The sequence below is a fragment of the Lissotriton helveticus genome, chromosome 4_1, assembly GCF_964261635.1.
Source record: "Lissotriton helveticus chromosome 4_1, aLisHel1.1, whole genome shotgun sequence".
In the NCBI taxonomy this organism is placed as follows: Eukaryota; Metazoa; Chordata; class Amphibia; order Caudata; family Salamandridae; genus Lissotriton; species Lissotriton helveticus.
Window position 1 is genome coordinate 641,030,366 of NC_136063.1, and position 14,930 is coordinate 641,045,295.

Sequence of the window (14,930 nt, forward strand, 5' to 3'; positions counted from 1 at the left end):
TCGTACACTATAATCAAAAAATATATCCAATCATCTCAAGTTGATAGATTTGAGGAAGAGTGAGTTCATATTATAATACGGACTGTCATTACAGATCATTCTGACCCCTAAAGGTTTAACATACATAGAGTTACAAGTCGCATTTGATCAAGTTAAAAAGCTATTAGGATCAACCAGTTATTTCCATAAAAAATAATTTAAAAAGAAAAAACATTACAATTGTTTTACCAAATCTAAAATATTTAGTGCAATTCTCTAAATAAGACTATATAGAACAGATGTGTTTATTAGTGGGATGGCAGCATCTGGTTACTAGCCAACTCATTCCCCTTGAGGATACCTCTGCGTATACACCACATTGAAAATAGGAATTTCGAGGTGACAACTACAAATAGTGGAAGTGTTTCATATTTAAGTAACCTGAACACCTCTACATAATTTCTGAACCCCATATTCCTGCAGAGTTGAAGGACCCACTTCGATCTGGGGCTAGTATAAGCGGGGCAAAACAACATTACGTGGAGTTCTGTTTCTTCTGAGGCAGAGCACCCAGCACAATCAGCTTTGGTTGCACCCTTCCATTTATTCGTAAATGCATGGAGCGGTAATGTACCGTGACTAAATTGTAAATACAATTTTTTTGCCATAAACGGTTGGATGCTATCCAGAGCCAATTCTAGTTTGTACTGCTGTTTAACATCCAAGAACCTTGAGGTTAGACCTAACAAATTCATACTCTGGGTCAACATTGCAAATTTGTGTTCTTTAAAAACAGCAACTAAGGACTTTTTGGATATACTGGGACAAGTCTCTTCCGGGGTAGTCCACATATTTGCCCACCCCAGTGAGAATGCATATATTCCTAACGTAAGACAGCCAAGGTAAATTTGCTGCACCTAGTATGGACTTAACATCTCTCAGTTCCTCCCTGTAGGTGACTAACTCTGGCATGCTCCATATGCGATGCCAGGAGAGATGGGGACGGGAGGATATTAGATCAGCAATAGGGCCAATGCCCAGGTCCATCCTAAGTGGAGTTAAGAGCGTGCTTCTTGGGAGGCCAAGTAATTGCCTAATAAAGGTGTTCTCCGTGACCGATAGAGTATGAGGTGCACAATGGCCCCAGAGTTCAGCTCTGTATAAGCAGGCTCCCCTCGCTTGAGTTTTGTAAATTTCTGCAGGGGGTCCAACCGCTTTTTGCGTGCAGTTTTTATACACTTTCAGAATACCACCCACTGATTGTGTTAATTTCAGATTGGCCTTCTTAGTTTGTGTCCCCCAATCCATCTTATCATTAACCCCTTCCATGCTCATGACGAGCTGAGCTCGTCATGCAGCACAGTGCTCGTGTGCTTATGACGAGCTGAGCTCGTCATGACCTCACCCGTTTTTATTGCTGTCCAGCACAGCAGGGGAAACTCTCTAGCAGCGATGAGGCTAAGGGTGATGCCTAAGTAGTCAAAAATGGGCACTCTTTCAAGGGGCCTACCCTCCAATTGAGGATGTGGACAGTTAGTAGTTTTAGCATGGAATACCATATATTTCGTTTTCTGAACATTTATCTCCAGATTTTTATTCCTGCAAAATGTGCTAAATTCATCCAATACACACTGCATTCCCATTGATGATTTTAACAGGAGCAGCGTGTCATCGGCGAACATTAACACCTTCAATGCTACAGTGTATTTTTCTGCGGTGCTGGATCTTCATTTTTACCATTGTTCATGACAAGGCCAGCTCGTCATAAGCACAGGGCTAGTGGTACTCCATGACGAGCTGGCCTTGTCATTAGCATGGAAGAGGTTAAGGCCGGTATTTTATGATTCGCTAACTTTGGGGAATCCAAGTCCTTTGCTGCCAGGAGGGTTTCGATTAGGCCATTTAGAAAGAGGGAAAAGAGGGTCGGCGCTAGCACACATCCCTGCCTCACCCCTTTCTCCACAGGAAAAGGAGCAGTCAATTCTCCGTTTTTGCCATATCTTACCCTCGCACGAGTGACTTCATGTAAGCGCTTCATTAATTGGCAAAGATAGAACGGTCCTCCCATGTCACAGAGAAGACCCCATAACTGGTCGCGCTGGACCATGTCAAAAGCGGACTTGAGATCCACAAAGGTTAGATAAAGGCTACCCCCCTCCAATGTAACTGTTTTTCCAGTGGATTCATAGCAATCTAAAAATCTGGTCAATGGTCGAGATCTTAGACCTAAAACCTACTTGTAAGGGGGTTAAAACATTCATCTCGGCCATCCAAGATTGCAATCGTCCAGCAGAACACTTGCAAATATCTTTTGGGAAACTCGATGAGGCTTATAGGCCGATAATTTGCCGGATTGAGGGGGGGAGCCTTTTTTAAATATTGGAATAATTTCCGCACCAGCCCAAGTCGACGGAAATGGCATGCCCTGTATAACGGCATTGAATAGGTTCTGTGGATAAGGGACCCACACTACCTGTTCATTTCTGAACAGGTCACCAGGAATTCTATCCAGTCCCGGTGCCTTGTTGGGAAGACGTTTTTTCACCGCCAAGGTAACTTCCATCAATGTATAAAGTAGTGGGACCATATTTAAGGGGATTTGTTCTACATCTGTTGAGCTGTGCGCTGCAGCTTCATCCGTAGATCTAGAGTATAAACCTTTAAAATATGCTCTCCAGAAGCGTAATATAGCTCAGCTGTGGGGGGCGGCTCAGCCACCGACGGTCGGGAAACGGATGGACGATCTGGATTGGTGCATGTTCAGAGAGCGGGCAGTGTATGTGGCAAGGGGTAGACCCAAGAAATGGGGGAAGATCTGGGCGCCCTGGAATGCATTCAGAGGTGACATATGTACTCCTCCGGTGGCATCTGATGATCCGGAGGTGCTGGATGGTCCTTGATCCCGAATACTTTTATTATTGTTGATTTTTATGACCTAGGAGGATGTGAACTGACTTATTGTGCAGTACGGTGTTTCAGTGCATTTAATGTAAGTGTATTATTTTATATGTGGTTAATAAAAAGAATAAATTAAAAAAAAAAAAAAAAAAAAAAAAAGAATATGCTCTCCAAACTTCTTCCCCCAAGTTGGGTTCTATAGCCGAGTTGCCTTCGGAACTACCAGTTTTAACCAAATTCCAAAAGCTTCTCATATCTCTAGTATCCAGAGCTAGCTTGATTGCTTCCCATTTTTCAATCTTGCAAGCTGCTTTGGCTTTAGCTATAGTGTTTTTATAGTGGGATCTGGCAGTTCGGATGCATAGGGGGTCCTTATTTTTGACCCCAGACACGAATGCGCTTTTAGCAGCCCTACACGCTTTGTTAAACCAGGGGTGTTTGGGTTTTAAGGGGAATTTATTAGTATTTCCATATCTATAAAAGAACTTTGCCAGCCCTGACATCATATCCTGGTGATTCTTTTCATCAGTAAAGACTCCTGGCCTGGATGGTTGACGCACAAAAAGCAGTTTCTGAATTTAGATTGCATGTACAGCGAGGCCATTTTTTCATTAGATGTAACCAGGGTTCCCCATCGTACTCTTCTACCCTCTTCTTTTGCTATTAGGATGGGGGGGGGGGGGGAGGTTATGAAACCCTGGACACCCCTAAGCTGGGAGTAAGCTATCACAAGTACCAGTGGGTTGTGGTCTCTTTCACATGGACCGCAAATTCCTTAATTCTAAACCAATTCTCAACATCTACCTGAATATAGTCAATTGTTGAGGCCTTCCCTGGTTTATTAAATGTTGGATTTCCTGGGGTATCTGAAGGGACTCTACCGTGAAAGGCCCTTAGTGAATGAGTGAGGGTAAGTGAGGTCAATTGGAGAACAAGAGGAGTCCACCCCCTTGTTGGGTAGATATTGCAATCCGAAATGGACCACACGGAATCTGCTTCACTAGTAATGGTAGGGGTTATGCAATTAAGTGGTTCATAGTGGCAGTTAAAGTCCCCCCCTACAATTTTATGAACTGGTAGGGTAAGAACAAAAGAGTCCAATGAATCTAAAGTCTGTGAAGTTTGCCCCATCCTCACTGGGCGAGAGTATACATTAATAACAGCCAGCTTAAGTGTGTCATCATAGGAGAGGCGAATACACTGGATATCCAATGAATCTGTGTCTAACACTTTGATTGTGCAGCTCAAGTGAGTAGCAACCCAAATGCAGAGGCCCCCCGAAGGTCTCCCTCTAGGCCCCTGCAAGGCTGGGATAGAATATGCCACATAACCTGCCCTATATAGTGGCACAGTGGACCACGTCTCTTGAAAAAGGCATAACTCGTGTGTGTCAATATATTCGCCCGTCAGGAAGGTCCAGCTTGGCAGTAAGACCTGTTATATTCCAAGAAAGGACCCTTGTGTTATGCGGATCTAGTATTTTGTCGATCTGTGGGTGCACGGGTTCCAATTCCTGCTGTGGCATTTGTCTTAGAATCCCCTCCCTGTCCTGTATGTTTCCTGGGGATTCCCCTGGTGTTTTAGGTGTAGCACCCAAATTAACAATAGCCTCAGAGTTTTTCCTAGGGGTGTGGGCCACAACCAACCATCTAGCACAATTTTGAAGAACAGCTGGCTGGGTAACTATAACTTCAATTGATTCAGCTGCAAGATCCAGTCAATCCAATAAGTCTAGACTGCTGTATCTATTGCTAACTGGGATGTTATAGGGCAGGATTGGTTCGGGCCCCGGGACAAGTTTGGGAAATTCTCAATGTGGGCTCTCAATTCCCATTTTTTGTATACACCTCCCACTCTTTCTAACAAGGGACTAGGGGGGGTAAAAGTATCCCAGAGGATGTGTTTGAATATCACTGGCCTCCCTAGTATGGACCCAGTTCAAAATGTGTTGTACCACCCTGATGTCCCTAAAGTTAATCAAGACACAATCCCCCGGGATATCTTTTCGCCTCTGTCCCAGCCAGCTAACGCTCCTAGCAAATAAAATTTCACATTGTATAAAAGATGGGAGTGGTCTGTGTTTGTTTAGCCAAAAGGTTACTTTATTTTTTAATTCAGGGTAAGTCTCCCCTCTCCCTGTTGCCAACTCTGGAACACCGGTTAAAACAACGGTGTAGGGTGTCGAAGCCGGGGGTACATCTATACATGGCAGATCAGATTTATTTGGACTTCTATTCAATTGCCCATTGTTACCATAGTCCGTTCTGGAATTACTTGAAGAATTTTGTTCCACTTGCGGGCCTGTGGTTATTACCGAGGTTGTAGAACCATTGCAAATATCCCCCTTCCTTAGGTGCCCCTTGTTGTTCTACTTCTGGGGCTACAGTTTTTTGATTTCGGGGGGTAGGCCCCGTTGAAGTTTTAGGGGCAAGTGGAGCGATAGTGACAGTTGGAGTTGGGCAATTGATTTGATTACTAGAAACATGATCAGTAGTTTTAGACTTTTCCTGAATGTAGGAGATACTATCTATTTTACTTCCCCATGTATCAACCAGAGAAGTGAGCTTCTCAATATGTCTCTTGACAACTTCAAGCTCAATTTGTACGAGGGTTTCGAAGTGGGTTTTAAGTTCTTGAGCCAGATTTAGGGCCCATATTGGCAGTTCTGCCTCTGCTAGAATATTTCCACCGGTAATATGGCCCTATGTCTGTGCCTTTGATACTATGGTCCTTGAGGAGTGCATTTGTTTCCCCCCCTTATAGACTTTTTGTTTCTTCTGACCACCTTTCCTGGTTGTCCCCCTATCAAATTTATTTGAGCTTTCAGAAATTACTTTTTCAAGAGTGGGCCTTAAGTAAGGAGAGATTGAAAGATTTGGTATTTGGGGGGATTCAGGGGCTCCGGTTTCCAAAGTCATTGGGAAGCTTGAGATTGTGGGTGTTAGAGAAAGCCGTCTTTCATGGCGTTCTATCTCATTAGAGACAGCCCCAATTGCCTGCCGCAACATTTTATCAATGGCGGTCGGTTTCAAAGTGGGTGAACGCACGTGGGTTTTCTGTAGGGTGACCAGGCATCCCCGTTTTGCCAGGACGGTCCCTGTTTTTAACCAGCTGTCCCAGCAAATTTCAAGAAATTTAGCTCTTGTCCCCGTTTTTGGAGAGGGTCGACTGAAAATGGTGGGAGGTGTTTTTTATGTTTTACAAAGTAGGGATAGTTAGCAGTTGTTTCAAGAAAGCAATTTAATTAACAGGCAAGCTACTGGGCTTAAAAATTGCTTTTTATGTGTGTTCTTACTGCCTGTTATGTAATTCTCTGCTGAGGAGCGCGCTCATCGCTTGAAGTAAAATGGTAGTCCTTCTTCTATTTTTGAGAAATGTCCCTGTTTTTGGCTTTAAAATTCTGGTCACCCTAGTTTTCTGGCGAGTATTAGGCCTTGAAGGTGGAGATATGCTATCCCCCATACTATACTTTAACTAGACTTCTGGGATGGAGAAATAAATACAAAGAAAACTAGTCGAGTAGTTCGAGGGAGTGCACTTCCTACTGAGCTTTGAAACGTACACACCGCACTATTTCCAACATCCGCAGAAACAAAAAACTCAAGATTTTGGCAGCAATGTCCCAGTGACAAATGCACCATATTTATAAAAACTCACGTAGCACAACTTAAGGGGAAGGCCCAGCCTCGTACAGGCTCGGACGGGCTCAGACGGGCCTGCCCGTGGCACAGGATTTGCCCGGCACACACGCGCGCGTCCCGCGCCGCGGGGGTTGAGGCAGCGCTTTATAGCGTGATCACCACACCTCTCCCTGCGGCAGCTGGGAGCAATGCAGGGATTAAGGGCTGGTGCACCCTGGGACAGCGAGTCCCACCACGGTGTGCTGTTCGTAGGCTTAAGAGCCGCGGTGTCGTGGAAAGCAGCCCAAAGTGTCATCGCGACAAGGGGGAAAGTCACAAACAGCAATCAGAACAAAAAAAGGCTCCCCTGAAGCGTCCCGCGCCGCGGGGGTTGAGGCAGCGCTTTGTAGCGCGATCACCACACCTCCCCCTGCGGCAGCTGGGAGCAATGCGGTAATTAGGGGCCGGTGCACCCTGGGACAGCGAGTCCCGCCAGGGTGTGCTGTTCGTAGGCTTAAGAGCCGCGGTGTCGTGGAAAGCAGCCCAAAGTGTCAGCGCAACAAGGGGGAAAGTCACCAACAGCAATCAGAACAAAAATGGCTCCCCTGAAGCATAGATATTAGTAACTTTAATAACATACTTTCATATCAGCAACTATGAACACAGAAATTATTTTATGGAAGTAAGCATCATTCAGAAAGCAGTCTCCAGAAGGCCGTAATCAGGCAGTTGAGCACTTTTGATTCTGAAACGCCTTCCAAATATATATGTGGCTGTAATGAATTACCTAAAGCTACCCCAAAATTGGTAAACATACTTTGCGGGGATATCATCCACGAGGCATAAAACGCAATACAATCTTAAGCACAGATACCTGCATAGGTGTAGCGGTCAGAGAGTTAAAAGCCACATGGGCTCGGAACGAGACCATACAATTTCACAGGTGTGGGTTTGCGCCATCTCACGTTGGAACAGCCCTCCTGAAATGCACTGTGGCAGATGCAGGTCACTTAACTCACAGTTCAGATATTCTGCAGTTGACTTTACACACATTTGAATTCCTTCGGAAGTGTAACATTCCCGTGGTCAGCACTGGATATCGCCCACACGTGGGTCGAGGGCTTTGACTTAAGATGAATCCTTCCCCTTGGGGTGCTTACATGCGGCTTGTGTTATTTACGAAATGAAAGATTGCATCGCTTTTTTTCCGATTGTAGACATGCAACGGACAGATACCGCGTCTTTGCAGCAACCCCAAGGGGCAAGATGCGCCGCTTGTCAGCGGTCCCACGCGCCGCCAGACAGCTCTCGAGGTAATATTCTGTTTACAGCTCTCGCAGCAGCGCTGCCGATTTAGGAATCTTGCCACTTATGCATGGAAGGCGGAAGCGGCGCCCGCGGTGCCCTTTCAGCAGTTGTTGTAAACTCTGCCTCAGCACATCCTGCGAGAAATCACTTTGTATCCGCGGGGTTCCCAAAAGTATGTAACAAAAAGACCAAGGAAGAATGTTCTCGGAACAACGCTATGAGCAAACCCTTGCAAAAATACATGACACATATCACCACGAGGGTTGTATCTGGAAAGTCAATGAAAGGCAGGGCTAACACAAATGTAGCGTACTCAGGTAAGCACCATAAACCGACCACTCAGCATAACGATTAGTCATTTCAAGTTAAAGCAAAGAAATAAAGCCAGTGGACATAGTTTGCGCTGGTCCAGAGTAAGCAATACAAGTTTGCTTGCAGCACACTGAAAAAAGCCTTGATCCATGAGCAGAATAAAGTATTTCGCGTCCAAAAAAATGTTTAAAGTTCACCATTTGAAAAGCTCTGTATGTCGAGGCTGGAAAATGAACCACGTGAAGCAGTAAGCACCATTGTTAAAGGTACATAAGCAATGCTGAATTAAACGTAGCCGTTTTATGCATCTACTTTCAGTCTCAACAATCACGAAACAAGCGTGTTTCATAAAGTGTCACACATCACTGATGCGGAATACAAACATTTATAAAAGGACTATTGTAGAGAAGGGCGTGGCAATCCATCCCTAACTTTACATTCAAATGCATTACTACTGCACACTGTGCTGGAATCGTGCGGGAACAGTCTGTCTTCCATTCCGCCAAATGTTCTTGAGTCTGTACCCTATTGCAGGCCAGCCCCGGTGAATTATGCAGAATGTGTCTAGGTGCTGCGTGCCGACACCAGGGCACAGGGCGCGGCACCCGTGCAGATAAAGCGTGCATAAGGCTTTTGCCATTCCGGTATTACTGGATGCATATGCATCACTTCGGATACAGTCTGATTCCTTGTGTTTCTAAAGCTGTCCTGTATGGAGGACCCACAGAACAAAACCAGAAACCTCACAACTAACTGCCACATGCAGCAACCACCAGAGGAAACAAACATACATCCTCAGCAGTGTCACTCAAAAGTTGGAAAGAGATAAACAGAGTTTTTTTTACTTTCTCATGCAGTAGGCCTATGTGAGATAGGTTGTTTATTGCTTTTCTGTAGACATGCTAGGTATGATGTAGGTTTAGGTACACTAACGATACTTCTTATGTAGCACACAATGCAAAGTTATTTTTTGCAATTTAATAAGCTGTTATTACTACCAATCAGAACTAATTTTAACCAACCTTAAACGAAGACAAGATCTAGTTAAAACTTGCAAGGAGTCAATCTTATGCCTTGCTGCACCCCAGTAAGATATTTTGCCAGGATTGTAACATGCTCACCTGAGGTACAACAAAGATGAATGCAACAAAAGCCATTAACCACTGAAATGTCTTACATAAAATAAACATTTGTGACCTACACTTAATGGCTATGCTTCGTAACAAGAACATTAACTCTGATCCATTTTTAGTATGATTCAAACCTGTGACACATATCTCTTTAGCCAAAGCATTAACCACTAGGAGTTTTCTTAAAAGTACTATATCTTTGCACATAACCTGCCATTGTCTGTGCTTCACTCTGCCTCACTACAGTGTGAGGGAGAACATTATTACTGCAGACCTGGTGAGGGTAGAGGTAAAAAGTAACCATTTGTAACATGATCCATCCATAGACAAAGATTCATTCACTGCACATATCTGGGAAGTACATAAATATGTACATGCTTTTTTAAGTTTAAAAAGCAACTGTTATTCCAACCGTTAACACGCTTTCCCCAAAAATTCATTATGAGACGCCCATCACCAAACAAAGCTCAACGTTACCAGAATTATATCATTATACACTGGCCTTTGTAGTAGGTGCCCTGAACCTTAAGCCAGTTCAGCCTGCAAGGGACCTATTAGGTAAACCAGTATAAACTTGCGATCCCATTTCTTGTTGTAGCAAATTTCTTTGGGGGCAGAGTTTTAAATAATTACTACATAAGCTTTTATGAACTCTGCACTACTCTGTTGCCTCCTGGCCACACCCAAGTTATGGGTCCTCAAAGTAAACTTTGAGAATTTCCAGCACGGATGCCTTAAAAAAGTAATAGGACACAAGTGTCTATCTCATACTTGCCAAATTGTAGATCAACTTCGCAGAAATGCTAGAAAATACCCTGCATCGATATCCTGCCCTCTGCTGCAACTCCAAATCAAAGCAAGCAACACTTAACAGTGTAATAAATGTATTAACAGGGGTATCTCCTCCGCTAAGGCAGAGGAGCGTCGCCTCACTGCTCTCAGAGGAGGAGGAAGGAAAACTAAAATGATAATAACCTTATTATTATCATTTTATTTTTCACTAAGGGCCTGGGTTAGGGCGGGCGGGGCTGGTGGCACAGGGGGAGGAGTGGTTTGCACACTCCAAGGGCGCATGACTGCTGGCTGGCTGTCTTGGGCCGGCCAAACACTCACGTGCACTTTGCATGTTCCCAAACAAGCTGTATGGCGCAGCCTAGTGTGGAACATGCACAGGCTCCATGTCCCTGTCTGAGCGCCAAATCACGGTGCTCAGACCAATCACAATTCTGCATTGCAGCGTTGTGATTGACTTAGGGGAGGGAGCCTGGGTGCTTCCTGTTTCTGCAACGAAGCGGAGGAGACACAGCGGCGTCAGAAGGGATCGAAGCTGAGAAGAGACGGCAGCCAGCAAAGGGCAAGTGTTCTTTTCTTTAAAAAAAATTGTCTGCCCCGCCACCCCTGTTCCCTGCCAGTCGCCACTGTGTATTACAGAATGTGCACCCTATACAAGGCCATAGAGCAGAGACCACTGCAGGGCAATTATAACTAGAACGTTTGAAAAGATGCAAGCACAAGAAGCATTAAGGCTATTAAAGAGGAGTCATTTGTGGAATGGCACACAGAAGAGCTCAGCAGATGAAAACAAACTTGAAGCAAGATTGCAGTCGTGGAGACAACAGAGAATCAAATTCGGACAATATTGAGGTGGGTGGGATGCATTAAGTGACACCGAACAAAGGGACAAGAAAAGCTCTATCTCTCCCCACCAGCACCAACTCCCAAGAACATGCCAGTCGGGGTGGTTGGTGAACACTGAGCGGTGTAATATGAGCCTGGATTATAAGTCTACGCTAGTGTTAAATTTTAACCTCTATAATGAAAAGTGGTCAATATATTTTCATGTTTACATACACAAAAAATATTAAGATGACCCCTCTGGCTAGAGCAACATGTGTTATTTACTTGCTATATCAGAAAAAGACATCAGCACAAGGAGGACTTTGTCTTAAACATGGAACCAACATTGTTCTTCTCAAACCTAGGACAGTATGCTGAATATAAGGGATAAATTACCACAACTTGTTTCACTGGGCAAACCTACAGAGAGGGGGAACACCATTTCCCCAAGTACTCCCTCTCTGGTATCGCATCACCAACAAAATTGTGTGGTTACACAAGCCCTTCCAATGTGCACATTCATTATGTTTATTTTCTACTTTGCTAGTGATCTTCGTGCTACGGCTTATACATCCAATTCAATATTTGTGGCAACTTCCAATTGGATGCCATTAAAGACATTACCCGATGGCCCACCAATAGGATTAGCACACATCAATTTTTAAGTATTATGTTTCGTACACAATTCACTACTGGAAGAACAAACAGTGAACACTGTCTCCCTTCCACACCGTGGTCTAATATCTGCAGACCAGCTTCTGCTTACTCAAAATCATGTATACACCAGAAACATATTATTGTTCTACAGGCCTATACAATTCTGTTATCTTACCACAAAGCAAAATAAAATCACTACACTTAAGAATGCCTAGTAGCAAGCGTCTCTTTCTCATTTTCATTTGCCATCTGATTAGGTTTGCTAGGAACAGAAGCAAACATTTCTAGAAGCCATTCAGACTGCATTGTACACCACACATTAAATGTACCTCTTTATCTGCATGACTTCCAATGCTTGATTACTAATAAAAATAAAGTACATAAATAATAAGTACAGGGGCTCAAAGTTGCCCTTCAAAGCCTATGATGCAAAAAAACGGGGTTGCGCAATACCAAGTCTGTCTAGTTTTGAATCTCACTCATGCTCCTTTCTTCTACCACACAACATTCATTTATCTTATCTCACGCGTGCAAGTTCTTTTTCATCCTTGCTTTCTACTTGTCACTGTTTTCCTTTATCTTTTCTTTCTTTGAACCTGTTCAGCCTTTCTCTCTCTTGCTCAAGTCCAATGATGAACAAGCATTCGCAAAGCCAATATGTCTGATGTTGACCGCCAGCCATCTGCCAATTCCTGTTCCTATATATTTTAGTAAAATCAAAAAGTCTTGGCGAGAGAGAAAGAGAGGGCAAAAGAAAGAAAGAAGAGTGATGAAAAGAGAAGGAAAGAAGAAACAAAGAAAGAAGGAAATAAAGAACGAAAGAGAAAAGGAAAGATAGAAGAAAAGAAAGAGGAGGAAGTAGAGAAAGAAAAAGGAAGAAAGAAAGACAAGACAAATAAACTAGAGAAAGAAAAAAGTGAAGAGGATAACTTAATACAGAATAGTTTCAAATGGACGCAATTTAACTGGTATGCTGTGAAATGGCAGTAGTCAGAAAAGCAAAATACTCCAAATAGAATTAAAATAGCATTGCCTGGAGAAGGGATCTGATAAAGATGGAATGTGCATCAGACGCACCCTGCTTTCACGTCAAGCTCTAAACACAAAGGGAACACTAAAGTAATTACGAAGTTTAAAAACCTTAACACTTAAAGGAATTAGCTTATGTGCAGTTGTGCTCCTTGTGAGAGAGCAAAATGCAGTAACTCAAAGTGAAGTTAACCAGTTGCTTACGTAGGCAGGCCCACTGTCCCATGCTACCTGTAGTGGGAGGAAGCAAGCTGTGAATTAAAACAAAAGACCAATAGACCAAGAGAGGTAGCCGAAAGCCCCTATATGTAAGTATATTATACATATTTTAGTAACATCAAAAAGGCTTGGCTAATACCAGACCAATACATTAGTCTCAGTCCTCAGAGTTGCTGAGTCCACTAGCTGCAGCCAAAAGCAAAAATTAAGCACGGAGTTAAGTTGTCCAAAACTAAAGTCCCAGAAGTTGCAATAACTATATGAAGAAAACCTAGTGGTGTCGTAGTATAAATTCATCCATTTATGCTTACTTTTGACAACGGATGCCACTACATATTGAAGTACGATACAATACAATGTGTACATCAAATAAACGTTTTGCCTCAAATCCAATGTTTGGCAGAACATACGCAGCTCAAAGTGGGTGAAATATGCAATTCCTATTCCATGACAGAAACTCCTTTTAATACGGTAACAGAAAGCCATAATAGGCAAGAGTGACAAAAATACATTTCTAAATGAATACACTTCTAGCAAAAACCATGTACAAAAGCTATACCCAAAAATAATAAATTCAGAAGCTTTAGAAAGACTGCCAGTATTCGTTTTCCAAACTAAGAAAACGTGCTTAGAATTAAGTGTTTAACCAATTAGTGTTAAAAGTAAACATCGGCTAGTATAATGAAGAACCAAACCCAGCAATGTGTATTCAATAAATGGTGTTTATCTGTGCAACACTCACATTAAAATATATATGTAATGTAAACGTTTTACATCACAGAGCAGAAGCATGAACCTGAGTGTTAATGCTTTTGCCTCACACCATTTGCTAGCTAGATGCCACACTATGACTGCCAGGTGCAAAAGGGGTATTACATTTTTTTTTGTTTTCAAAGTTCACCACCATTAGTGACTCACTCCCTCCACTCCAGGTACCAGCACTGCTGCACAGTGATTGCTAAGAAAATCCCATGGTTTCGTTGACGTCAGTGTCAAGAGTCTGAGATCAAAGGATGCTGTGGGATCCTCTTGTTACTAAATGGAACTAGGAACACAACAGAACTGCCTTGCACATTTCTCCTTTAACCTCGACACTTTGGAACACCGAGAACTTAAGGAAGGACCTTCACAACGGCTGTAAATTCCACAAAACAGATGCTGGAAGCAGATGCGCAGAGCAAGGCCTTCCTTGCAACAGGATCACACAGAGTTCAAAGAAAGGAAGGGGGAGGCTCTGTACTCACCAAAAGATAGAGGAAAGTTTCACTTAGCAGGTGGTAGAGCAGGTGGATTGAAGTTTCTCCCTTCCAAAGTACTCCTCAAGGCCAGGGATCTGCAGAAAACAAAGAGGGTCTTAGTTCTCCACACTGCAGCAGACAGAGGAGAAGGAGTTCGCAACAGAGCAAAGGATTTTATTGAAAAAAAATGTGCTTGTCTGTGTTCACATCAATGTGTAGTAGTCGGGGGAGAAAATTACTTTTAATATTTAGAAACCTACTGTGAAGCAAAGTAAAATGTAAATTTATATCATTAAAAGATTTTTATATATATATATATATATATATATATATATATATATATATATATATATATATATATATAGTATACTGAAATACGGTGTTTCTTTTTAACATGAAATACGGTGTTTCTTTTTAAATTGTAAAGCATCTACATTGTTTCTTCTCTGGAGCATTCTCATGCTTGGGCAAGACTCCGCTTAACAAATACATTCCATAACTGAATGCGTTCATTTGTATTTCTAAGCATTTTACGGCTTTACATTGAAAGAGTGTTTAGGTTCGTTTTTCAATATGGTTTCACGAACAAGATCAAACACATGAATGGAGAGCAGACATCTGCAAACAGCTAAAGCAGGAATAAATACTGGAACATACGTTAAGTACGTGCTATTATTCAAAATATAAGGCAAACAAAATTAAACTGTACTGTAAACTGGTGCGCACAAGTTTACTAGGACGTGGGGAGGCACCTGCAAGTTCCCACGGTCTTTCCTTATACGACCAGCTTCAGGAGCTCACAATGTAAGCCTCAGAGGTGCACCCCGGGTGGCATCAGAGGATAGTAAAGGAGCAGAAACAGGCACAAGGCAGACATTCAAGTCCTGATCTGGAGAATGTAAACATACCACTCTAGTGGGGAA

The 14,930-nt window shown here is 43.0% G+C and overlaps 1 protein-coding gene across 4 annotated transcripts in view; it reads right to left on the reverse strand.

The window, feature by feature from the left end:
• FAM110B (family with sequence similarity 110 member B) overlaps positions 1-14,930 on the reverse strand; it is a 496,654-nt gene that overhangs the window by 132,795 nt on the left and 348,929 nt on the right. For all 4 annotated transcript variants that reach the window (XM_078687279.1, XM_078687275.1, XM_078687276.1 and 1 more), the window contains one exon: positions 14,014-14,102. The gene's annotated coding sequence lies outside the window, so the exon portion shown is untranslated. The remainder of the gene's footprint in view (positions 1-14,013; positions 14,103-14,930) is intronic.